General features: G+C 41.9%; 1 long non-coding RNA gene across 1 annotated transcript; it reads left to right on the top strand.

Annotated features, from left to right (window-relative positions):
* Nucleotides 1-57: 57 nt before the first annotated feature.
* Nucleotides 58-16,336, top strand: LOC114218244 (uncharacterized). Its single transcript, XR_003611154.1, has 5 exons — nt 58-1,631; nt 1,716-1,871; nt 12,078-12,194; nt 14,801-14,885; nt 15,963-16,336. It is a non-coding gene; the product is annotated as an uncharacterized LOC114218244 (long non-coding RNA).
* The last annotated feature ends 9,701 nt before the right edge of the window (nt 16,337-26,037 follow it).

The raw sequence follows: 26,037 nt of genomic DNA, 5'->3' as shown, positions 1-26,037 counted from the left end.
TAAAAATAAAGCCTGCAGTGATAGGCAGAGAGCTTTCATTTCCATCTCTGTATTTGCCTGCATGGCGTTGATATTTTATTCTAACTTTTTTCTCAAGGCAGGGGAAAGCAGTTTATTAGAGACTGATTTGTCTCTGAGAACTTCCTCACTTTGGGCCATGCAGATGGCAGACCTAGCTATGTATCTCAGCTTGTGTGAGCCCTCATGTAACACAACCATATGGAGTCAAATAGAAAGCTTCAGATTTGCAAGTCAGAACTGAACAAACCTGGCTTGTGGAGTGGGATTTAGCAGTTTTCCTCTCCTTTTAAGTTATTCCCTGTGGGAGGCCAGCAATCTCTTCAGTGAACTCCCTTGAGCTTACCAGATACCACTGAGGAAATGCGGGGTGCAAGGTACAAGGCACGGGGAGGGCCCAGGTGCAGGGGACTGTCGGGCAAACACAGCCTGGCCCACACTCTGCCCTGACGTTCACCTCTTCTGTGTCAGGGCTCCAGCTCCTTCACAGAGGGATCACCAGTGCCTTCTCTCTTACCTGCTGCAACTGGAGTAGGATATCATTTGTAGAAAATGGAACTGATCGCTCCGTCTTCTGAGAAGAGCTGTATTCACTCTCTTGTTTCCCAATTCTGAGGCTTTTGTTTGCTTTTCTAGAGTGGCAGCCCCGGGCACTGGTCAAAAGGTGTGTGTTTAAATGAAAATGTCAGAAGTGTGAGCATGGAGGAGAGGAAATAACTGTCCATTGCATTTAGAGCAACTCTATTTTTATGGAAATGACTCTTCCCAAAATATCTCTGTCTCCTCAGCTGGTTTAGTCAGCTCAGACTGTGGTAACAAAATACCGAAGACTGGGTGACTTAAAGAACAGAAACTTATTTTCTCACCGTTCTGGAGGCTGGAAGTCCAAGACCAGGGGGCCAGCGTGGTCGGCTTCTGGTGAGACTTCTCTACCTGGTTTGCCAGCTTTGTGGATGCTGGCCATCTCAGTGTGTGCTCACATGACCTCTTCTTTGGAGAGAGAGGAAGCAAGCTTTCTGGTGTGTCTTCCGATAAAACATGATTCCCATGAGCCCAACTCCCATGACCTCATTTAAACGTGTACACCCCCCAAAGGCCCCGTCTCCAAACACCATCACATTGTGGGTTAGGGCTTCACCATATGAACTGGCAGGTGGGGGGACACAATTCAGTCCATGGCATCACGCAGTAGTATTACTGTGGCAATGTTCATAAGGCTGAGACAAAGAGAGCCACTGGCCAAAAAGGTTGACACGAAGAGTATCAGTACTTCAGTCCATGATGGAGCAAATGTCTGTTCTCATCCCTGTATTTCACACACGCCCATACCCTGTCACACCCAGGTTGGACTTGAAGAGAGAGAGATCACAGGAGAAAGTGCTGGGTCAGGGATTAAGTAGAAAAGTAACAACTTTCAGTATGTTCATGGCGTCAACATTCTCTTGGCTTTTCTACTGTACTTTCCACCTTTACGGTTAACAGGGACTAATCACCGATTTCAGAATGATGAATTGGCCCACAGGGGAGCTTCATTCACCAAGAAGTTTTCAGTTATATTCTAAATACCAAAGAGAGAACTAATTTTCAGAAGATTTCTAATGACTGGAGTGAAAGTAAGGAGTTTGTGGGGAATCATGGGTTCATTACAGCCCTCTTTTTTCAGAGCATCCCATTTTATGTAATGTTTTCTTTTACAGAATTATTCATTATTGAATGCTTTTGGGAGGTGGACTGAGATTTCCATTTTACAGTAGAAAAACTGTAAGCTTCTTCAAGGTCATTAGAAGAGATCTGAATTATCAATTGAAGCATGAACTACACATTACAGAAAATTGAAAACACCTCCCCCAGAGGTTGGTTTGTTTGTTGGGGGGTTGTTTTTTTGTTTTTGTTTTTTGTTTTGTTTTGCATTTTAGTTGTCGCCTAAGAGGAACAAGCAAAGCAGCCTATTGTTCTTTTAACTTGTCATCTTGTGAGTGTGGGCCATGAAAAGCCATGCTAGTCATGTTAAAAAGAGATGTATCACTATCTGATCTGTGATAGAGATAGCCTTAGATAAAGCACAACTGGGGCTATGTCAGCCTCTAAATTGAAAACATTTCTGTTTCTGCCTGAAGACTCATTTAAATACTTATTAGAAGTATTTAATAAATAGTAACAGTGATCATGCAACCAGCCAAATTATTTTCTGGTTCCATCTGCATTCCTCACCCTTTCATCAGTCCTCTTCCTGGAGGGTGGAGATACTATGGTAAGTAATTATGTAGTAACACAGTTATCTGAAGGAGGGTGTGTGCATTGATTCATCTTGAGCGTTGAGATATGGATTGTGCTGTATGTAATGGGGTAGGATGCATAAGCTTCCCTAACTTAAGACTGGGGTTTATACAGTTTGCCACGATCATCCCATTTTGGGGGCAGGTAACGTGCTGATCTCTTAGAAATGATAGTGGGAATAGATCGAGGAGAATAAAAAGACATGTGTGTGTGTGATGGCGTTGACCGTAAAGTGGGATAAGAATCGTTACCTGAAGGGGCGCCTGGGTGGCTCAGTCGGTTAAGCGTCTGCCTTGGCTCAGGTCATGATCTCCAGGTCCTGGGATCAAGCCCCACATCGAGCCTCGCATTGGGCTCCCTGCTCAGTGGGGAGCCTGCTTCTCCCCCTCCCTCTACCTCTCCCCCTGCTTGTGCTCTATCTCTCTCTCTCTCAAATAAATAAATATAATCTTTTAAAAAAAGAAAAAAGAATCATTACCTGAAGACAGGATTTGTGATTACTTCTTAAGGACTGCATGATTTGTTCTTTTCCTCTGAACATAACTTGTGTTGAAGGTTTTGGGTGGACAAGAAAAAGATACTTCTTGGGGCGCCTGGGTGGCTCAGTCGTTAAGCGCCTGCCTTTGGCTCAGGTCATGATCTCAGGGTCCTGGGATTGAGCCCCACGTCGGGCTCCCTACTCTGTGGGAAGCCTGCTTCTCCCTCTGCCTCTCCCCCTACGTGTGCTCTCTCTGTATCTCTGTGTCTCAAATGATTAAATAAAAAATATTAATAAAAAGAAAAAAGAAAAAGATACTTCTTAGTTACCTTTGCAATTATATTTGAGTCCTATGCTCTAAGGGAAGTACCTGAGTCTGCTTTTGTTAAGTGCACGCCCCAAATCTAAATCTCAAGCTTCAAGAATGAGAAAATATTAGATCTTCATGCATGTTAGTTGTTAAAAAGTCATTTAACTTTTTGCTTCAGCTTTCTCATTTCAAAAGCAGGAACATATTATTTTCTGCCAGATTTAATAATCTACTCATTTCTTAGCTGAATTCTCTAGGTATTTGTCAGAAGATTTTGTCATTACGTGATGAGGCACAACAATTGTTTAATAAATTGTTGCTATAAAGACATTATAAAAATACATATATGAATACCTCTAAGAAACAAGCATGCGTAGTTGGAGATGACAAATTGTTAAATATCAGAAATGATTAGTGGAGAAAAACCATTTGAAAAAAGAGTAACTTAGCTGAGTAATGAGTGCTATGATTAACATATTCTGCAAATCTATCAATACTAGGGCTCAGCATGTCCTTGTTACTCTCTAAAATTAATAATGACAGGTACCAAGACCCTATTAATATTTTAATAGTCTAATAGGCACAGACAAGCATGCAGCAGAGAAGAATGTAAATCAGTGGTCAGGGGTGCAGGGCCACCTCGAAGAGAGTCTGCCCAGTGAGAGAGTGAGGTCCTCCTACGGCTTTCTTCTTCCTGGTTTCATTCTCATATTCGCACCCAGTTTCAGAAAATGTACTAATTTTGCACAGAGGGATGTGCCAACACAAGGCAAAAACCCACAGAGTGGTTAGCATTCTTTATGCCCACAGTGTATTTTAAGAAATACTAATGTTCGTGTCAGTGTGTATCCTTCAATGCTCTGTCATCTGAAACTAGTAGGAACTCTTACAAAGAATATATATTCTGGGAGTTTGAAGAAATAGGTTTGTCTCTGATTCTGACACTGGCAGTCTCCTTGCTCAAATCATCTCCAAGTTCATCCTCAGTAGAAATGATATAATGTGTACAGACTACTCTGAGATACTTGGAAGAATAAATCTGAGTGAAAGAAGGAAAGGCAACCATTAAATAACACGTAAAGGACTTGCGGTGGTGCTTCGCACAAAGGAGGACCACAAGGAATGTTGGCTTCCCGCTCTTTTTGCTTCTGAGGGGCCCCTTTCTACAGTGACCTTTGCTTGACCTTCTTGTGTGGCTCACAACATATTTTGCAGCACTCATGAAAGTTTCCTCAGAGTCAACTTTGAATTTGAAGATGTAACGATAGTTCCCTCTTGTAATAATATGTCCCTATCATTTGACACCCATAGAGGTTGTTCTGTAGAGAAGGAGGGGCTGCTTCTCGAAGGCTGTCAATCAGCACCTCCTCACGGGATGGTTTTTTTGTTTTTTTTTAAAGATTTTATTTATTTATTTGACAGAGAGAGACACAGCGAGAGAGGGAACACAAGCAGGGGGAGTGGGAGAAGGAGAAGCAGGCTTCCCGCGGAGCAGGGAGCCCGATGCAGGGCTCAATCCTGGGACCCTGGGATCATGACCTGAGCCAAAGGCAGATGCCCAACGACTAAGCCACCCAGGCGCCCTCACGGGATGGTTTTGAAGGATCATTTGTTAGAGGCTATACAGGACCAGAGAGACTACATCATGGAGACGAGTATTTTTCAGTTGAATTTTCTTTTTTTTTTTTAATTAAAGATTTTATTTGTCAGAGAGAGAGAGAGAGAGACCATGCGCACAAGCAGGGGGAGCGGCAAGCAGAGGGAGAAGCAGGCTCCCCGCTGAGCAGGGAGCCCCACATGGGGCTCGATCCCAGAACCCTGGGATCATGACCTGAGCCGAAGGCAGATGCTTAACCAACTAGGCCACCCAGGCGTCCCGAAATTTCTAATCTAAATACCACAACTGATTTCTACAGTGAGAAAGTAAAAGCCAGAAGAAAAGAGGCATGATTCCAAAAATAAAAGGAAAGAAAAAGCAGTGTTTTGCCAGGAATGGGTATGCTCGCCCCAGGACTAACACCCTCAAATGTAGGTTTGGTCACAGCTGCCAGAATCTGTCCAAGACCAGTATTAGTTCTGTTCCCGGAGTTTCCTTATACTTCATGTGACAATGATTCCCTTTTTTTTTTTTTGCAATGGTTCACTTTTAATCACCTGATTAGAGTTAGAGCTCAGAGACAAGACATACATTTCTTCTCTCTCTCTTTTTTAAAAAGATTTTATTTATTTATTTGACAGAGAGAGACACAGCGAGAGAGGGAACACAAGCAGGGCGAGTGGGAGAGGGAGAAGCAGGCTTCTTGCTGAGCAGGGAGCCCGATGTGGGGCTCGATCCCAGGATCCTGGGATCATGACCTAGGCCGGAGGCAGACGCTTAACGACTGAGCCACCCAGGCGCCACCCCCTCTCTCTTTTTAAAAAATATTTCCTTACAACTTAAAAGAGGTCAGTTTTTACTTTGGTCTCAACTCTGCTGCCGGGTTGTCTGACGGATTTTTCTCTGCGCAAGCCCGACCCAACTCCCACTCCTCCATTTGCTTGCCATGTTTTCTGGGGATTCCCGTGATTTCAGCCCTCACCACCTTTCCCTGAGCTATCGCGCCGGGCACGTCCTGGAACCGGCTGCCTTCTTGTCCCTGCCAGCTCTTCTGTCTCAGGGTCTCCTCCAGCATCACCTGTTAGGGAGGTTTTCTTTTCCCCCTCTCTCTTTCTGTCTGGTGACCTAGCACATTGAGAGTTACAGAGTGTACTTGCAGGATGAAGGGTATTTGTAGGCATGCTTGTCTTCTTCACTGGGTTGGCGGCTTCTTGACCACGGGGGTCTGCGCCATTCATTTTTATAGATGCTGCCAGAACATTTACTGAATGTTCAGTACATTCTCTTTTGTCACATGCAACAAAATAATCCGGTTAGCAGGGAGCATTTGATGTGAAAGAGATTCGTGAAATGAATAAGAGCTTATATTTTATTGTTTGCTCTAAGACAGGGAGAGCAACATATATTTAAGAAATATGGTTACCCATATTTCTTATGGGTAACCCAACATGGGTGGCTCAGTCGGTTAAGCATCTGCCTTTGGCTCAGGTCATGATCTCAGGGTCCTAGGATCGAGTCCGGTGTAGAGCTCCCTGCTCAGTGGGGAGTCTGCTTCTCCCTCTGCCTGCCGCTCCCCCTGCTTGTACTCTCTCTCACTCTCTCTCTGTATGCCAAATAAATAAAATCTTTAAAAAAAAAAGTATGGGTAAAAATAATTGATATGGTGATTATGGGGCAAACCATCTTGGAGGATGGCATAACGAAGCATAACAAGTTCATTGGCAGAGTTCTAGGCAGAATTTTGCCACAGAACCTGGCCCTAGTCCCTGGAGCTTCCCCTTTCTGGGTTTAATTTTCTCATCTTGTAGAACAGAGAGAGAGGACAAAATAGTCTTACATGACTTTCAGGTCCTTCAAGCTCTGAAACCCTATCACCCATCATAACAATGGCTGTCAGGGAAGGTCCGTCACTGCCAGGAAGCCTCATCTCTAGCCCCATATAAAGGCACCCAAACATTTCTTGTACCTTATTCAGATTTGGGGTCCTCTAGTTTCTTTTTCTTAGTTTCCTCTAGTCAAGCTCTTCTTCCCTTTCCTTTAGAACTGTAATTTTGCCCTGGAGCTGCAGGATAGGTTGAACATAGTATTACATGGCTCTCCCATTCTTCTATAGGGTGACCTTATTCCCCTCCCCACTGCCCACCTCTGCCTCATTGCACCAGACGAGGCTTAGCACCTCTCCAACTAGCCCTTATCTGCAGCTGGCCCAGGTAAGATTTTAGGGCCTCATGGCAAAATGCCCTGTCTTCATTTTTTGTGCAAAAGCCGTATTACCATGAACATCTGCAGCCCCTTCACCATCAGCATACCTCCTTTTTTTCTCCTTTCCAGAACCTTCCCCCTTTAATACGATAGTAGTAAATAGTTCTGCTTACAGAAGGTTTAATGCATGCCAGGTGATTGTGATAGATATTTACTTATGCCGCTGATCCTTGCAGTGTCCTGGGTAGATATTTTATATTAATTTTAGAGATGAGGAAACCGATTCTCAGGTTGTGTAAATAACTCCCCAGATTGTCCGACTCCAAAGCTCGTGCTGTTCCTGCTGCACTGTGTTGCATTTCAGTACATGGAGGCCCAGGGCAATTTTTGTTGTTTTGTTCATGTCAGCTTTTTACTTTGAGAAACAGTGTTGTCTCACCAAAAAGAAAAACATTCCACCGCACTTTATAACACATCAACTTGCTTTTTTATTTTTCCTTATATACTCTTCTGCTCAGTTTATCTTTACACATATTTTAAAGAGTTAAGATCATAATATGGATATAATCTTTATTCTAAAAATAATTCCATAAGCACTTTCTTTGTTGCTCTCTTCTGTATTGTCGTCTTAATGGCTGCATAATTTTTGTCAGATGGATTTTCATAGTTTTAAAAGTTTTTTTCCTGCTGCCGAACTTTGAGGTTATTTCCGTTTTGCGCTGAGATAAATTATGTTATAATAATGATATCTATGTGCTTTTTAAGATTAATGGTAATACAGTGGCTTCTCAACCTTTTTTATTGTGAAATTGTGACATAGTCACAGGAGACTAGAAGGAACCTGCATCTATCTGTCACTCCACTTCAACAAAAATCAACATTTTGCTCATGTTGTCTCAGCGACTCCCCCACTTTTTTCTTGAGAACGTTAAAGAAAATTTCCAAGTATCTTGTCATTGCATTAGGATAGACTTGTAACTGATAAGGACTTTACCCAGTGTCCTTTAATAGTCTATGTTTAAATTTCCCTGATTATCACCAGAGTGACTTTTCACATTTGCTTTGTGCAAGTTAGGATCCAAATACAGTCTACACATTGCAGTTGGTTGTTAACGTCATTAAAGTTTCGTTCATTCTAAACAGTGCGCGTGCGTGCACACACACATGCGCGCGTTTCTTAATGCCATCAATTTGTTGACGAAACCATGTCAATTTCTGTAAAATGTCCAACAGTTCTAAGGTTGGTGGTTTCTTCAAGGTAGCCTCAACTACTATGTTTACCTACTGTATTTGTTTTAGGTGATAGATGTGAGAGCTTAAGAAGATTGTGGTTCAGTTTCCTAAGAAAGAATACTTGTAAGCGCGGTCCTTTTCACTTTGAGGTCAAACTTAGCATACTTCTTAGAATATTCTACCAGATCATAAGCTTCTTTTCTTTCTTGTTCTGCCAAAAAGCCTCATGGGTTGGCAGTTTATTCATATACAAGCCCATTCATGTCAGGCGCATGTAACTGGATTGCTGCCAATCCCAGCCTCTTCTGCCTCATGTACTGGACCCAGCGTTAACATTAACCGATGTCCTTATAGCCCTTTCAACCTTAGTAGAAATTTAGGAATTGCCTGAAATACTTTTGGAAGCAGTTAGTGGCCCAAGAGAAACCTGGATTTGAACGAGAAATAATTGTGAGTTGAAGAAGGATGCCTCAAGTGCAGACAGTTTAAGTTCAAGTTGATCAGGCATGACTATCATATTGATGCCTTCACATGTCAGAGAAGGGCTGAGACCTACCTCTATTTTTAGGCCTCTATACTCTTTGAGCTTAGGGTAGTTGGAAGTTCTTCTTTCTTGAGTGTGAATGTGAAAAGCCATTGTCATAAACCACTAAGTTCTAATGAGTCTGCTTCCATCATACTGAATCCCTGGGCACCATGCGGGAGCCCTGGCTAAAGCAGGGCAGTAGGACACTTTCCTTTCTCCCTAGAACACATTCCTCCTTGTATTTTAGATACAGTGTTTGGGGGCCTCTTCAGGGCCACACGTAATGCCCCAAATCCAATCAAACAGAACAAAGAGATGTCCAAGACATGAGATTCCCAGAATTGTCCAGGAATTGGGAGAGGCAGAGTGAGTCTCCTGTCTTTCTGGTCCCAGGAAATTGTAAGGCATGTGTGGTTTTCCCTTTAGGTCATTAGGCAAAGTGAGATCTTCCACATCCTAGTTGCCTGACTATTCATTCCAACCTACTACCTCTTCACACTCTGTAGGTAAAGCCTTAACGTTCCCGTGCAAGAACACGTAACATCCCACAGCAGCCCTCTCTACCATCCCTGCAACTAGAAATGCAGGATCAAGGTGCTATTACATTTTCAAACGTATGCCAAGGGCAGTTATGTTACTGTGTTAATGGGAACATGGGTGGAAACAGCTCAAGACAATAGCTTCAGTGAGAAGAGAGCTGTGAAGTGCTTTATTTAAGGGGGTGGCTTCTCTTTGGGGACTAAATTCAAGGATCTGAATGTTTTTCTTTTACCTTTTTGAACAGGCTAGAGAATGGAGACTTTGAATCTTGACTTTGAGCTGTACGAATACAGAGACTTTCCTCATTCTTTTAGCTTCTGGTTGCTCATTTGTTTTATTCATTACCATTGTATGGCATAGGCTCCCTCACTGGAAGGTCAGTCACAGAAATTGAGGATCTGAAAATGGGGGGCGGGGGAGACTCAACATTAGATCATCTAATCCTATATGCCATTGTTTAAAATTATTTTTGGCAACTTGGTCTTTTCCCAGTTTAAGTGTTAACCATTTTTTCCTATTTACTTTTCTTAAGAAGTGGTTTTGCTGTGTTTTAGGTATTACTGAGAATCCTCGTTACTCTTCCACTTTTTGCTAGTTGTCCCCACATATGCCTCTTTGGGCATAGTAAACAATTCTTTCTCTTTTTCAATTCACCTTTAAAATACATACAGCTTTAAAAATGGGCACTCACGTAACCTGCAGTCTGTTTGTAGCATCTGTTCTTTGACTATATGATTCTTATTACTGTTTGATAGTTCTATAATGTGTGTGCAAATAGTAGGGTGAGTACAGTGAGTAATGTGTGTGCAGTGGAGTATTGGTGAACTGCCATCAACGAGAGGAGAAAACAGTGTCCTACCTCTTTTGGTTTTGAACAAATCGTGTAAGGAATAGAAGTAAAATTGAAAGGAGGATGTTCCTTTAATCTTGAGTTTACACAGATAACTAATATAAGGATCCCTTTAAATGTTAATGTTCGGTATTTCTCCGGGGTAACAAGACCTAGGCTAGAAAGGGTGGTGTTTTCTTAAACTAGCCCGTAATTTGTCAGTTAAGCACACTTGGCAGTTATAAGGCTCTGTACTCAATGGAAGGCGACAGTGTTGTGGCGGGTGGTCAATCATAGTGGACTTCACAGCTAAAACAGGACCTAAGAGATCACACTGTTTAATACTCTTACCTTGTACATGATAAAACTGAAGCTCCTGAGTTTTTCTAGATCACGTGGCTATTAGTTGCTGAGCCTAGGTAAGTTTTTCCCCCCAATCCTTATGCTTTGTAAAGTCTAGCCAGTACTAAGTAGGAATGTCCTTAGGAACTGCTAGCTTTCTTTTGCATTTTTTAAAACTTCCTATCATGGATTATTTCTCATTTTACAGTAAGTGTTAATTTTATATTCAATGTTGTTGTCACTTAATAGGGTTATTTGGCAAATACTAAAAAATCAACAGGCCCACTAAGATGATGCCAGACTAGGTCTTTTTGCTGGCCATTTTGAAATTGTAAAAACAGTGACTAGCTCCATTATGTTGTTTTGCCTGAGTTTTCATCAGCATCAAATATATATATTTTCACTAATGCAAGGACAAAAATCATTCAAGTAGTAAGTGAAGAATGTTGGTGATTATTTCCAAGGTCAATGACAAAAATTTGCCCCTCATACTCCCTGATGGAAAATATAAGTAAGTTGGCACCAAAAATGGATAATCAGTTTCTGCCTTGAGATCTGGTGTGGATGTAACTCTTTGCTAGAAAAAGAAAGTATCCCTTTCATTCCTCTCCTGTATGCTTATCCAGATTTTGTCTTTTCTTTTCATTGCTTTCCATTTATTTAATTCTTTCATTTGTTGTTGTTGTTAAAAACCCCTTTATTGAGGGATGATTGACATTCAAAAACTGTACATATTTAATGTATGCAACTTGAGGAGTTTGGGGATAAGTATACACCTGTGAAACCATCACCACATTCTATGCCATATACCTGTCTATCACCTTGAAAAGTTTTCTGCTGCCCTCTTTACTTACTTTTTCTCATTTATTTAATTCTTACCTTCTGGCACTTTACTTCTGAAAAGAACCTTTCTGTAATCCATGAATACCTTCCGCTCTTTGTTTTATAATGTTAACTTGGTGTATTCTTATCATTCTCTGTGAATATATCCAGTTGGTAATCTGGGAAATTGGAATGTACTCCCCAGGAGTGTTCAGTCTATATTCATTTCCTTCTATTGCATAAGCAGTTCTGGCTTTTAAGCAAACAAAGGAGTAAATTTCTGTGTATATGGATGCAACTAAAATAAAAAAGCTTGACTATCAGACATGAATCAAATGTGCTATACAGACTAATCCATTATTCAAGTATATCTGGGACTGCATGAATTAATCTTAATCATGTTTATTCTTTTAAAAAACATCAACAGTTAAAAATTGCATATCTCATTATTAAAAATGGTTTTAGAGCTGAGATGTAATCTCCTAAATTAAGGAATAAAAATAAGAACAGGATGATCCAGCTAACCATTTTTCTTCTTAAAACTTGAAATAAATGGAGATCAAGAATGTTAGACATCTTTAAATAAATCAGAGGTCTTATGACATTTCTAATATTTTATTAACAAAGTTTTGATTTATCTATTTAAAATAACTAGTAAAGTATTCTCTAAGTGCTGAGACATAAATTACAAACATGAAACCTTGATTTATTGTAATGGTGGATATATGTGGGACATGGCAAGTTATCACGGATTTTACAATATTCCCCCAGCTGAGGGATGGAATCATAGAAAAGTACTGGAATAAAGTGCTGCTTTAGGCTTCGTTTGTTGTTATATAAATGATGGCTGTCTTCTAAGAAATGATATAATCCTGATGATGTGAACTTGCACTTCTATTCCAGGCACCTCCAGATTTTAGCGAAATCTGCTCAACATTTCCAAGTCCCTGTGATGGATCAGAGGCATTCAGATCTCTGCAAAGACATCAGAGAAGGAAAAACAATAAAGTGTCTGCATTGGTAAATATGGGGTCTCTCCAATCTCTAACAGAATGTTAACATCTTCATATTTCTCAAAGTACCTTCATCTCCCCTACCTCCTAGACCCTCAGTAACACCCACTGCCCAGAATTTCCAATTCTCTGTCAATCCAAAGTAGGCCCTCTCTAATGTTTACCTGGGCCTCTGAGCATTACCAGGGAGAAACTGCCCGGTTCGGCAGATTGGCACCAGGTTACACGTTCGTTTGCCCACCTCAAGAACTGTTGTTGGCCTCGTGCACCATCTCCTGTTCTTTGCCTGGCTGACTTCTCCTCGGCCTTTAGGTCTCAGCCTAGACTTAAAGCTTCAGAGAAACCCTCCCTGATATCCCTATCTGATTAGATTTCCCCCTGGCCCCATGTCCTATTCATTTCTCTCATGATGCTTTGCACTTGATAATTCTTTACTTAATCTCTGCCTGACTTATTGTTTGTCTCCACAACTAATTTCTTGTGCATGGGGACAGCATCTGTGTTATCAATGACTATAATATAGCTCTTCCTGGCACACAGTAGGCACTCAGGGAGAATTTTTGTAAGATTGGGTTTGGAGAAAAAACATTCTCTAGAGACAAAAAAAGTTTAAAAAGCGTCGCTTTCAGTGAATATGGCCATAGCATAAGAGATATCCTTACAGATGTCAGGCTGCATATACCTGTCAAATGGATGTCTTGTGTGTGCTGAAATAGTTAAACAGACTCTTGAGTTCTGAATTTGGAACATGTGGCAGTTGCTAAGCCTTTGTAATAGTGGTTCTCAACCTCCTTCTGTCTGCAGCTGCGCACAGGCTGATGCTCTGCTGCCGTGTCCCACGTGAACACAGCCAGCATTGCGCATGGTCCCACAGCCCTGGCTCTTCCTGCTCTTCTTTCTCCCCCACTCAAGAGAACATTTGCGGATGCAAGGGAGTGAGTGAGTGTGAATGTAAGGCCAGTAGAAGGATTACCTTGAATCTGTTCTCATTTACATTCAAAAGCAAAAGATAAACCAGTTATAAGTTTGGGGTTTAAAAAAAATAGTAATGAGTAGGGCGCCTGGGTGGCTCAGTCGTTCAGTGTCTGCCTTCGGCTCAGGTCATGATCCCGGGGTGCTGGGATCGAGCCCCGCATCGGGCTCCCTGCTCCGCGGGAAGCCTGCTTCTCCCTCTCCCACTCCCCCTGCTTGTGTTCCTTCTCTCGCTGTGTCTCTCTATCAAATAAATAAATAAGATCTTAAAAAAAAATAGTAATGAGTTACTTGCTGCATATCTCACAACCCAGGGCTTGATCCCAGGACCCTGAGATCATGACCTGAGCAGAAGGCAGATGCATAACCAAATGAGCCACCCAGGCGTCCCTGAATTGGTGTTTTAGAAATTTATCCCAAACTCCTGGGGAGAATTTTGTTGCTCATGTAACTTTTGGGGAAGAAGAGAATGTATGAGTTGAGAGTGCCAAGTAGCAAGCCCTGTAGGAGAGGAACTCATGGAAATAATAATTGCATTAAAGGGCGCACTGTGACTTGTAAGGTATTGTCTCTGATGCCCTCCCTCAATGACTAATGTAAAAGACTTATTATTTAAGTTGAACCATATGAATGCAGATATGAGATATCTTTAGCTAAAAATGCCATTTCATATGATTCGAACTAATTAGTTTATTAATATTTTCTCTTGTTCATCAAAAATGCACTTGGAACTGAGCTATCAGCACTTGCCAAAATGAGAAAAAGCAGCATTCAGAGTGGATTTTTTGGTGTCCCTTTTAGTGTCTTTTCTCAGGACAAGTCAACTAATCAATGAACCTGTTGATCCTCGTTGCACATCCGTAGCCCAGCGCTGGTCTAAGTGCTGTCTGGGGGATCCAGAGGAGCCGGGATAGCACTGGCCATAAAAGTTACAATCTAGATGGAAGAACAAGATACATCTGGAAAATAAAACATTTTATACATACTAAATTATGTGCTCCTAACAAATAAAGAAGAATGGCTTGTCTGTCACTGTTGTTCCTCTTGTCTTGCCATATATATATATTTAAAAGCTTTTTATTTTGGAAAAATAATTTTATTAATAAAAGAATTGCAATGATAGTACAGAGATATACTCAGCTTTCCATAGTGTTAACATCTTTCATAACTATGGTACAATTATCAAAGTAAGATATTGCCACTGGCACATTAGTATTCACTAAGGTACAGACTTCACTGAGATTTCACAAGTTTTTCCATTAATATGCTTTTTCTGTTCCAGGATCCTATCTGCTGACAATACCACATTACATTTAGCATATATGTATTTTAATAATGATACTATATAAAAGTAAGAAGAAAGGCATTTTATCCATACTCAGATATCACTGCTGTTAATATTTTGGTATATTTCTTCATGACACACACACATAAACACACACCACACATGTCAGGATCAAACTGAATACCTGTCTTTGTACTCTATTTTTATAATTTAACAAATTGTAAATATTACCGTATGTTATTAGTGTTTGAAATATGTTTAACGTGTGTATAATTTTTACAATATGGATATGATAACAAAAGCTATGTTCATACTACCAGGTTATTGAATGCTTGCATCCATTTTCCCTCTCCCAGATGTCACCGTGATGATTTCCAGTGCACATGAGCTCTGGGCAGCTTTCATATTTCTGCAGGTTGATGACAAGGAAGAATATATAAGGTGAAGATCTATGAATTTTCCCCTTTTATTATTTTTTTTTATTGAGACATCTTTTATTGTATTTTTAAATTCAAGAGCAACACATTTAAACTATACTGAAATCTCTCAAATTGAAAATGAAAATCTTCTACTCTGGTAGGCTTACTTCCTTGAGGAAAAGAAAGTATCATGAGGTCTCTGGCTTTAGCTTGAACCTGTGCTCCTGAAATTATGAGGGGTGTTTCCAGTAATGGTATAAAAAAAGCTCAGCTTCAAACCTGAGCTTTTTCTAAAACGTGTGCAAAGTTCCCATGGGTTCTTAGGAAGAATATCCTAACCCCGTTACCTTTTGTTTTTGTGGGCAGGGGTGCCATTCCTTGGACATTTCCTGTAGTTGTGGATGACCATTTTTATTTTCAGGATTTGGCTGTTCATTTGTTACTGAGGAGTCAGTTTCATGACTAGGTAACAGAGAGCAACACTGGGGAAAAAAGGATCCCCCGATTATTCCTGCCTTTTAGAGTAGATCATTTATCTGTTTCGAAGACACTGAGGCCCACAGGGGCAAGGCCCGCCCAGAGCTGCCATGACTTGACACTGTTGTTGGCCATGAGAGGATCAGGGAAGCATCTTGGGTCCCTGGCTCCAAAAGTCACTAGCCAGTGGCTGGACACAGGGGCACACTGTTGATGTTGGGGCTGACCACAACCAGGGAACAGAGCTGGGTAATGAATGTGGCAGAGCGTGGCCCCTGAAATTAGACAGGCCTGGGCTCAAAATGGTTGGATCCAGTGCCTATTAAGGATTCTTTGACTTTAAGCAAGTAACTGAGTCCCTCTGAACCTGAGCTTCTCAACTGTAAAATGAGATTGTTATACAGGCTGTTATATAATTTGAAGATGTGAAAATGGTTGGTACCGTGCACCTGGCATGTAGTGTGCCATCAAATAAAAGTTCGTGAAATGAAGGGATGGACGAATGACTCACAGAGCCAGTTCAACACCCTATTTTTATAAAATAGCAGTGTGGCCATTTGTGATTGAAAGTATAAGAAATACCAATGCCACGAGTTAAATGTCAATTTCATTTCTTCCCCAGGGTTGCAGAAAACAGAAACCAACTCCAGCTAGCTAGCATGAAAGGGATTTATTGATGGGACACTCGAGTTCTGAAATCTAAGAATTAAAATAACCAGTCTTTGGATGGGCCAGATCCAGGCAACTCCAGGGACCTCAGAAAAAGAAAAATCATGGACCTCTTGTCTAGAACACTGACATCCATATTTCTCATTTTTAGTGACCTGCAGTGTCAGATGGACCAGCTCTGGCCAGAAAGGTAGGGTTGTGTGGTATACACATGGTTGCTGGAGGCCCCTCTTCTGTATCAGGGGCAACAAGGGTAGGGGAATATTGGGAGCTAAGACATTTTTAAGGCTTTAATGAGGTGTAATTGTCATATAGTAAACTACGCATATTTAGAAGGTACAAATTGATACATTTTGATATATACATAAAATTATATACAATTATATTTATGTTATATACATATATTTATCTGGAAAACCGTAACTGTGATGAAAATAATGAATATATCCATCATCCCGGAAAGTTTCTTTTTTTTTTTTAAGATTTTATTTATTATTTATTTGTGAGAGAGACAGACAGAGATGGTGAGAGGGAGCATGAGCAGGGAGGAGAGGGAGAAGGAGGCTCCCTGCCGAGCAGGGAGCCCAACGTGGGGCTCGATCCCAGAACCAACTGAGCCACCCAGGTGCTCCATCCTGGAAAGTTTTTTTGTGCTCCTTTGTATTTCCTCCCTCCTACTTCTTCATGCCCTTCCATCTGTTCTCAGGCAATCACTGATCTGCCTCTTTCACTATAGATGAATTTGCATTTTCTAGAATTGTGTATAAATGGGATTGTATAATATATACTATTTCTTGTCTGGCTTTTTTCACTTGGCATCATTATTTTGAGATTCATTCATGTTGGAGCATGTATCAGTACTTCACTCCTGGACGTGTAATATTCCATGGTATGGATATACCACAGTTTGTTTATCCTTTCACTTCTTCATGGACTTTTAGGTTGCTTCTGGTTCGGAGCTATTACCAATAAACCTGCTATGAAAATTCATGCACAAGTCTTTGCTTAGATGTATGTTTTCATTTTGCTTGGGTAAAAACCTAGGACTTGAATGGCTGGGTCATATTATGGGTATGTATTTAATTTTTTTCAGAACTGGCCAAGCAGTTTTCCAAAGTGGTTGTAACGTTTTACATTCCCACCAGTGATGTATCAGAGTTCCAGTTGTCCCATACCTCACCTCTACCTGGGATGTATCCAGAATTTATTTTTAGAAAATTTTCAAAACTTAATACTAAGAAGACCAACAACCTGATTTTTTTAAAAAGATTTTATTTATTTATTTGAGAGAGAGAGAATGAGAGATAGAGAGCACGATAGGGAAGAGGGTCAGAGGGAGAAGCAGACTCCCTGCTGAGCAGGGAGCCTGATGTGGGACTCGATCCCAGGACTCCAGGATCATGACCTGAGCCGAAGGCAGTTGCTTAACCAACTGAGCCACCCAGGCGCCCCAACAACCTGATTTTTAAAAATGAGTAAAAGATTTCAATAGATAATTTTCCAAAGAAGACGTAGTGGCAAATAAGCACATCAAAAGATACTCAACATCAGTAGTCATTAGAGAAATGAAAATTAAAAGTGCAATGGCATGCTTATTCAAATAGCTAACATTAAAAGGAAGCTAATAGTTTTACATTATTATGATGCCCATTTTATAGATGAGAGAACTGAGGCTCCCAAGGTTGAACAGCTATGAAGTGGTAGAAGTTGAATTTGAACCTGGGTCTGCTAACCCCTGCTTAATCTTTTTTTTTTTTAAGATTTTTATTTATTTATTTGAGACAGAGAGAGCATGAGCAGGAGGAGGGGCAGAAGGCGAGGGACAAGCAGACTCCCTGCTGAGCAGGAAGCCCCATGCAGGGCTCAATCCCACAACCTGAAGATCATGCCCTGAGCCAAAGTCAGAGGCTGAATGGACTGAACCACCCAGGCGCTCCACCCCTGCTTAATCTTGATGTTATGCCAGCAATAGTCCTTTGAAGTAGGCTTCACAAGCAAGATTGAAAACAGGGAAGCTCATTTACTACTCAGAATACATCCCTTTCCTCTCCTGAAGAGACAAGCTATCACCATTCACAGGGGACATTATGCAACCTCAAGTTTTGGTCTGTTTTGCCTAAAGAATAAATTTTGTTTTTCCAACATTCAGCTTTGTCTGAGAGAAGTATTCAAAGTATAGAATGCCCACCAAAGCTTCATTGGTCCAACAAAGACAGAGGTCTATTTAACCATAATCATTACAAATATGAGGGGTTTTTTTTTGTTTGTTTGTTTGTTTTTGGCTCAGACTGATCTTCGTTTGCATCACAGATCTACTGTTTCTTAACGATGTGATCTTGGACAAATTACAACACTTAGAGTTTGATATCTTTGTCCGTAGACTGGGCGTGATACTGACCGTACCGTGTTTTAAGGGTTAGAGGAGCCAATGTATATATAGAGTTTACCACAATGTCCTACACTTAATAGAGTCCCAAAACAGTTACCACATGACGAATAATAATATATAACCACCCCCATAATAGGTGTGTTAAGCTTCTCACTCATTATTAAACCTAAACAAAACAGGAACTTATCCCTAGCTGATGTCTTGCTATTCTCTGGGGACTTGCTCCTTCCTTTAGGAAATGCTAACCCACCAACAGACGATGGTATTTAATTCTATAGGAATGACTAAGCCAGCTTAGGGGCACCTGGGTGGCTCAGTTGGTTTAGCAACTGCTTCAGGTCAGGTCATGATCCTGGAGTCCCGGGATCAAGTCCCACATCGGGCTCCCTGCTCGGAGCCTCCCTGCAGGGAGTCTCCTCCCTCTGACCCTCCTTCCTCTCATGCTCTCTGTCTCTCATTCTCTCTCTCTCAAATAAATAAAATCTTAAAAAAAAAAATTAAAAAAAAGGTGAAACATGTATCCTTTAGTCATAAATTTATCCTTTAGGTAGAAATATTCTCTGAAGGGAGTATCTGTGGTTGCTATTGAACTCCACCAACTGAGTACCCGCATGGCGTCTATAGAGTTCAATGATCAGATATGTGGGAATCACATGGTGTAAAGAAATCAGAGTCCATGTAATCAAGAGCTCTGCAGAACCCCATTCCCCACGCTGAGGTGCCTGAAGGCCTACTGCAGTGTCACGTGGCTTTCACACCTTATCGGGCCCTTGCACTCCGCAGACTTCCTTCTCCCTTTCCCTGCTCTCCCGCCCCAGCTCTCCTTCCAGGCCCCTGGAAGTGCGGCTTCAGCCACCGAGGATCGGTTTTCCTCCATCCTCTTATTTTGTTTCTGAAATACAACCAGTGTTTTCAGCCGGTGCTCGGGGACTATCATGAGCTTCCTCTAAGCACTTGGATGTAAGATTATGAGGAGAGACAAGCTAGCTTCTCTACTGGATGTCTCCAGCAACTTCCTCGCAGGTAGTCCAGTAATGAGTCGGCCCCGCAGAGAGAGTCAGAGGTTCTACTGCTTGGCACCGATGCTCATGATGCAAACTTCGCAGAAGACGGCCACTGAGGATGGAATGTTGTTCATGCTGGCGAAGCTGGGCTTTGTGTTCAGGGCACCTGGGCCGGGGGATCTCTGTCACCTCCCAGCTATAACTGAACGATGAGGTGGCAGAGCACTGGGGGTGGGTGTGGGTGTGGGGTGTTTCTCCTAGAACAGAACTTAAATTGTCTCTAGCTGTGCCAGTTGAAGCAGGTCACACTTAGCTGAAATCTCAGGATGGCCAGAGACTAGGGGACTGCCTCCAACCTGGTCCTTGAGCCCAAAGGTTGACATTTTCATCATTATGTGTCATTGTAGTGTTTGACCCTCTTTTGCAACAGAGAAATACTACTTGTTTTTTTCATAATTTGACTTAAAAACAAGCACATAATGCTTTAGAGTGGAGATACCTAAATTCAACCCCAAGGCCTGCAAGAGATGCTCATAACTCATCTGATGGATCCATTTATTCCTTTTTTTTTTAAATTGTGGTAAAATACGCATAACAAAATTTACATCTTTCCCATTTTTAAGTGTATGGTTCAGTGGTATTCAGGACATTCATACTGTTGTGAAACAATCACCACATCCATCTCCAGAATTATTTTGTTCCTCTTGCGAAACCGAGACTCTATACCCACTAAAGAATAACTCCCTATTCCCTCTCCTCAGCCCCTGGCAACCACCATTCTGCTTTCTGTGTCTATAAATTTGACTACTCTAGATACCTCGTGTCTGTGGAATCATACAGTATTTGCTTCTTTGTTCCACTCATTCTTTGATAGAATCATAAGTTAGTCAGAAGATGTTCTAGAATCCTTAGTAAGGAAATCCATGTGGAGGGCTGCCTGGCTGGCTCAGTCAGTGGAACATGTGACCTCTTAATCTCAGGGTCATGAGTCTGAGTCCCCCACTGGGTGTAGAGATTACTTAAAAAAAAAAAATCTTTAATTTAAAAAAAGAAAAGGGAAATCCATGTAGAACATTGGGTGAATCCTACTATTTATCTTGATACCATTAAGCATTTGTGTATCTGTTTTTCTTCATTCTGATTCCATGTCACAAATCAAACCTTTGATTATGGTATGGCTTCTTACAGTAGGTACAATTAATTGCCCACCAAGCATCCATCCCATCCCATATATCCTGATTAGCATTGTATTGTAGTTTGTGTGGTATTACCATCCTTTAACTCCAGAGATCAACCACAAACCAATTCTCATAAACCCATACTCTTTGTCATGTGATCAACTCAGGGATGGACATTGACCTAGGCCTAAACCAATTCTCTGGCTACAGTGATATTCACAGACAGGTATTTACCTAAGTTGGCCCAATCAAAATGAAGTCTAGGACCTTTGTTTGATAGCTGGAGAGAGAAGCCATCCTTCTTTTACTGAAGTTGAATTTTTAAAAATGTGCATACATCTTATTGCTGCAAGCAGCCATTTTGTAGCCATGAGAAGTAATCCTAGGAGGGTGCCAGTACGATGAAAAATAGAGCAAACAGATGGAAAGGAATTTAATCCTTGGTGATTAAACTGCTGGATCAAGCCTTACCTGGAATACTCCTTACCACAGTCCTTTTGAGTTCTTGGGTCAATAAATTCTCTTTATTGTTTAACCAAATTTTTTTTTCCTTTTTGGGGGGGCAGGGAGAGTGCTCGAGCGGGGAGCAGAGAGGGGCAGAGAGAGGGAGAGAGAGAATCCTAAGCAGGCTCCACACCCCATGCAGAGCCCAATGCAGGGCTCAGTCTCACGACCCTGAGATTATGACCTGAGCTGAAACCAGTCGGATGCTCAACCAACTCAACCACCCCGGCACCCCGCTATTACTCGTTTTTAGGTATATTTTAGTAGATTATTCATAAAGATCTCTGTACAGAGTCAGAAAGCAATGACTGAATGGACCTTATACATTCCCTTTGATATTAATTTCTCATTGTGAAAAAATAAATTGGCATTTCAGTTTGATATATTATTTTCTTTAGCTTGTTTCAGGTAAGATGTGGATTCATTCTCAGGATCCTGACAAATTTTAATTTCTGGCTTTGTCCTGTGACAAAGCTGCAGATTTGTCCTTACCATCAAGGTAAGGAATATCATACTAAGGAGGTGTCGAGAAGACCTTAGTGACCATGCATGGTCTGCCTCAAAGGCTCTCCTCGAACTTGAGCTTGCATTTCATCTCTTTGAACTTCTGTAGCCATTGGAAATTCTTCCAGGGATTGCTCTAAATTAGCAGCCAGGGCTAGCTGCACTGTTGGCTACCTGGTCTCTGACACTTTGCCTCCCAATCCTGGGAGCCTGTCACCTTAGGTCCTGTGGCATTCTCTGCTTAGCGAAGGGTAGCCAAGTCTTCTTTCTATGAAGGTGTGGGCCCTTTGCATGTGGCCATGATGGATGTGATAACATCTAGCACAGTGCCTAGTATATAGTGCATTGACTCTGAATCTGAGGGGCCCCTTTACTTCTGTCATTGGCAACCCTGATAAGGTTGGAAGATACCAGGTTCAGTGAAGGTTCAAACTTTTTCCCCATATTGTTAGACACTCTTCTCAGTTATCTACAGGTACTAGATGAGAATATTTTTATGGGAAATTGTGTCTTCTCAGTGTTTCCCTCCTTCCTCCTTCCCTTAAAGAGATCTGTGCATCATTTCTTCTTTTGCTGGCCCGGGGTAAAAATACATTACACACAGAATAGTAACAACACATTAACAGTAGGGTTGTTTCCACGTGTTGTGCTCATGAAGCATTTCTTTCTAAAGGGATTCAAGATACCAAAAAAAAAAAATGCTAATAAAGACTGCAATTATACCAAAAACCTGAGTGTTTATTGCTTTTAATTTTACTCTAGAAGTTGAGGACTCCTCAAGGGAAAGTTGTGAATGAAATTCTGTTCAGCCTTCCTTTAGAAATGTCCATGGACACCTACTCCATCAGCTGTGGCTAAATGCAGAGCTATTCACCCTTTCAGTATCAAGACAAGATGCCCTTCGAATTTCAGTCCATAAACATTTAAATGCAGTCACTCTAAACCTAGTGTGGCCCTGACTTGTATTTTCTCATTTCCAGAGACGGGACCATTTTTTTAAAAGCATGCTGAGTGAACTGGTTGAATGCAGTGCCATGAAGGTCTGCAATAAATTATAGGTGGATTTATGGGTTCTGCTCAGGGCCAAGGTAGGTTGGCTGAGTTGAAATGAAATGGGACATATTCATTCAGAAGGTCCAGTGGGTCCTCAGTATTAAGGAAAGAAGATTCATGAACAGATGCTATGTTTTTCACCTCATATGCTTCCTAATCTACATGGACAATTGTCTCTAGGATTGAATAATCCCATCACATGAATGGGACACATTGTCTAGTTGGTTACTTAGGACGATTTCTTCAGAGTAACCCAACTTCGTGAGCAAACTCTCAAAACCAACCCCATGGTTAAAACAGGAAAGCATCAAAGCAATCCAAGATGGATCGCCTCGTTTGTATTCTTATCACCTCTAAGAACAGATACGTCACAACTTCTCTTGTGACTGGTGTTTCCCAGCATGGATTACATTTTCTACCTCCCATGCTCTCATTAGGAGGAAGAGATGACCATAGATGACGGGTGAGAGCTTCTGCTGAGCTCGGCCACTTGTAGGGATGTTGTTGACTTTGTCAGTCCATTGTGACTTTCCATACACATTTATAAGTGAAACCTCTTGTGAACTGTGCTCCCGAGAAAAGTGTGAAGATGAGAAGGAGTGAGGATCTAAATTCGACAGCAGTGTTTCCCTAAACCTGGGCCAGAGTGTTGGCAGAAGCTGTGATGTTTGGAAATTATTGCTGAAATAACTGGGATTCTTGAAGGAGGGTTCAGGAATCCTGAAGATTATGGATGTTGAATATGTATATTGAAAGGGAGAGAGCTGTCCTATCTCCTGCTAAAAGCAGTTACATGGGCCTAATTCCTGCCTGAGCACTAATGATGTGCATCGGGCCTCCCCTTTCCCTGACACGGGTTTCTCTTCAGCTCTCTCTTTGGGATGGTTGATAATTAACATGGGGGTTTGCTATCTGCCTTCATTGAACTTGTGTGGTCATTTTATGCTGCTCAGGCCAGCGATCTAGCTAGTGACATCATCGGGCTAATGACTAATGTTCCTGAAGCAAAACAAGGACAATTCTATCTAAAAGAAAATTTCCTTCCCTTCTTTTCCTCTTCCAGAAGATCATTGGGATGGCTAGAATTTATATGTTGTGCGTGCACTAGAAGAGCTTCTGGTAGATAGTGCAAAGGACAAGGAAAAAAATAAAGAAGAGAAGATAATGAGCAAACTCCTCTTTGTTGGCAAAAATATTTGCTGTTTTTCTGCCTCCGAAGTTTTCTGTAACATTTCCTAGAACGTTTACCTAGAAGCTCGACTGCTTTCTGGTGGGTTTCTTTGAAGGTCCTACTCTGTGGAGAAAGGCCAACAAAAGAGCAATTCCTGATGCAGGGGATGGAACCATCTCTCTTTGCTCTAGAATCAAGTTGTAACACAAGTCTGGACGTTTGTCAGGGGTGTCTTAACACTGGAAGCATGGGCAAATAAGAAAGAAATGGAATTAGTGATCGAAGCGCATTGATATTGTTGGGATCTTGAGACACATTGCCAGTTTGCACCCAAGAGAGGTTATACCAGTTTATCCACACACTAGCTGTGTCAGAGCACGCTCACCACCAGTATTGTCACCTTTCACATCTTTACAAATGTGACAGACTGAAAAAGACATTGAGTCAGACTCAAAAGACAACTTACTGTATGGTTCTATTTCCATGACATCCCAGAGAAGGAAAAACTATCAGGGAAAAAAGTTGGATTGGGGTTTGGGTGTGAGAAGGATTGACAGGAGAGAGATCTGAGGGAATTTCTTAGGGGTGATGGAAATGTTCTATATCTTGATTCTGGTGGTGCTTTCACGACTATATATTTGTCAAAACTCACTGAACTATACACTTGAAAAGGGTGAATTTTACTGTACATAAATTATACTTCAATAAACCTGACTTTTAAAAAATGACATTGTGGTTTTAAGTCACAGTTCTTTTGCTTTGCAGTGAAATTGAACAGCTTTATATTTATTTGCAATTTGTATTCCTTCTTTGGAGCATTGTCTTTTCATCCCATTGCAGAATTGTCTACGGACTCTGAGCCTTTTTTCTATTAATCGGGGTGATCTTTTAATATTGTCTGTCAAACTTGTTAAAAATAATTTTTTAATTTCTTTTTTCACTTTATTTGTGACAATTTTACGTCTTTATTTGATCTAGCCAAATTTATTGACTTTTACTCTAATGGTTGCTTTACTTTTTTGAAGAACTTCCTGATAGGAACCTTTGGAACGGGGGCGGAGCAAGATGGCGGAGGAGTAGGAGACCTAGATTTCATCTGGTCTCAGGAATTCAGCTGAATAGGGATCAAACCATTCTGAACACCTACGAACTCAACAGGAGATCAAATAGGAGAGTAGCAACAACTCTCTGAACAGAGAAGCGACCACTTACTGGAAGGTAGGACGTGCGGAGAAGTGAATCCGAGGCGATATTCGGGAGGATAGACGGCGGGGGAGGGGCCTCCGCCAGCCGCTTCTGGCAAGTGCTAGAGCCGCGGAGCACAAAATCGGACCTTTTAGAAGTCGGCTCCGCTGAGGGACGTCGCTCCAGTGGCTAAGCGGGGGTGGAACCCTCGCGGGACAGTGGGGTCTCAGGACCCTTGGGGTCACAGAAAGACCGGGGGAGCCTGAGTGCGCCAGAGCTCCCAGGTATCAGAGCGGGGAAGCCAGCTGCAGAGACGGAGCTGAGGCGCGGGCTCTCAGCTCGGGGTTGCCATAAACTGTGATCCGCGGCCCAGTCAGGCCACTGCTCCTGCAGCAGGGACCCAACAGGCGGCAGATCCAGGGAGACTCCCCTTCCTTCCCGGGGAGGAGCGGCGCGGGAACGCACCGCAGGGATCTGCTGGGTTTGGAGACTCCACACGGGTTCGGGTGCCAGAGATACAAACGCTCGGTCACAGGCCGGGTGAGCACGGAGAGCGGCCGGAGACCAGGGACAAGGGAGTGACTGCTTTTCTCTGGGGGCGCACTGAGGAGCGGGGCCCCGAGTTCTCAGCTCCTCCGGGTGGAGATTGGGAGGCCACCATTTTTGCCCTGGTCCTCCAAGGCTGTACCGAGAGCTTGCAGGGAACAAAAGCTCCTGAGATCAAACCCGAGCAGCTTGCTTAGCCCGGACCGACAAGGGCGGGGCAATTCAGCCTCCAGCAAAGACATTTGGAAACCACAGCAACAGGCCCCTCCCCCAGAAGATCAGCACGAACAGCCAGCAAGCCAAGACCAAGTTTACCGATCAAGGAGAACGGGAGAACTCCAGCGCTAGGGGAATACTGCACATAGAACTCATGGCTTTTTTTTACCATGATTCATTAGTTCATCAAAGTTAATTTTTGTTAACTGTTTTTTTTTTTCTTTTTCTTTTCCCTTTTTCAACCAACATCTTATCAATCTCTTTTTTTAAAAAAAAAA

Source organism: Eumetopias jubatus, unplaced genomic scaffold (assembly GCF_037043125.1).
Source record: "Eumetopias jubatus isolate StellerSeaLion01/CBP00866 unplaced genomic scaffold, mEumJub1_p1.0 scaffold_15, whole genome shotgun sequence".
Lineage (NCBI taxonomy): Eukaryota > Metazoa > Chordata > Mammalia > Carnivora > Otariidae > Eumetopias > Eumetopias jubatus.
This window is presented reverse-complemented; position numbering and strand designations above follow the sequence as displayed.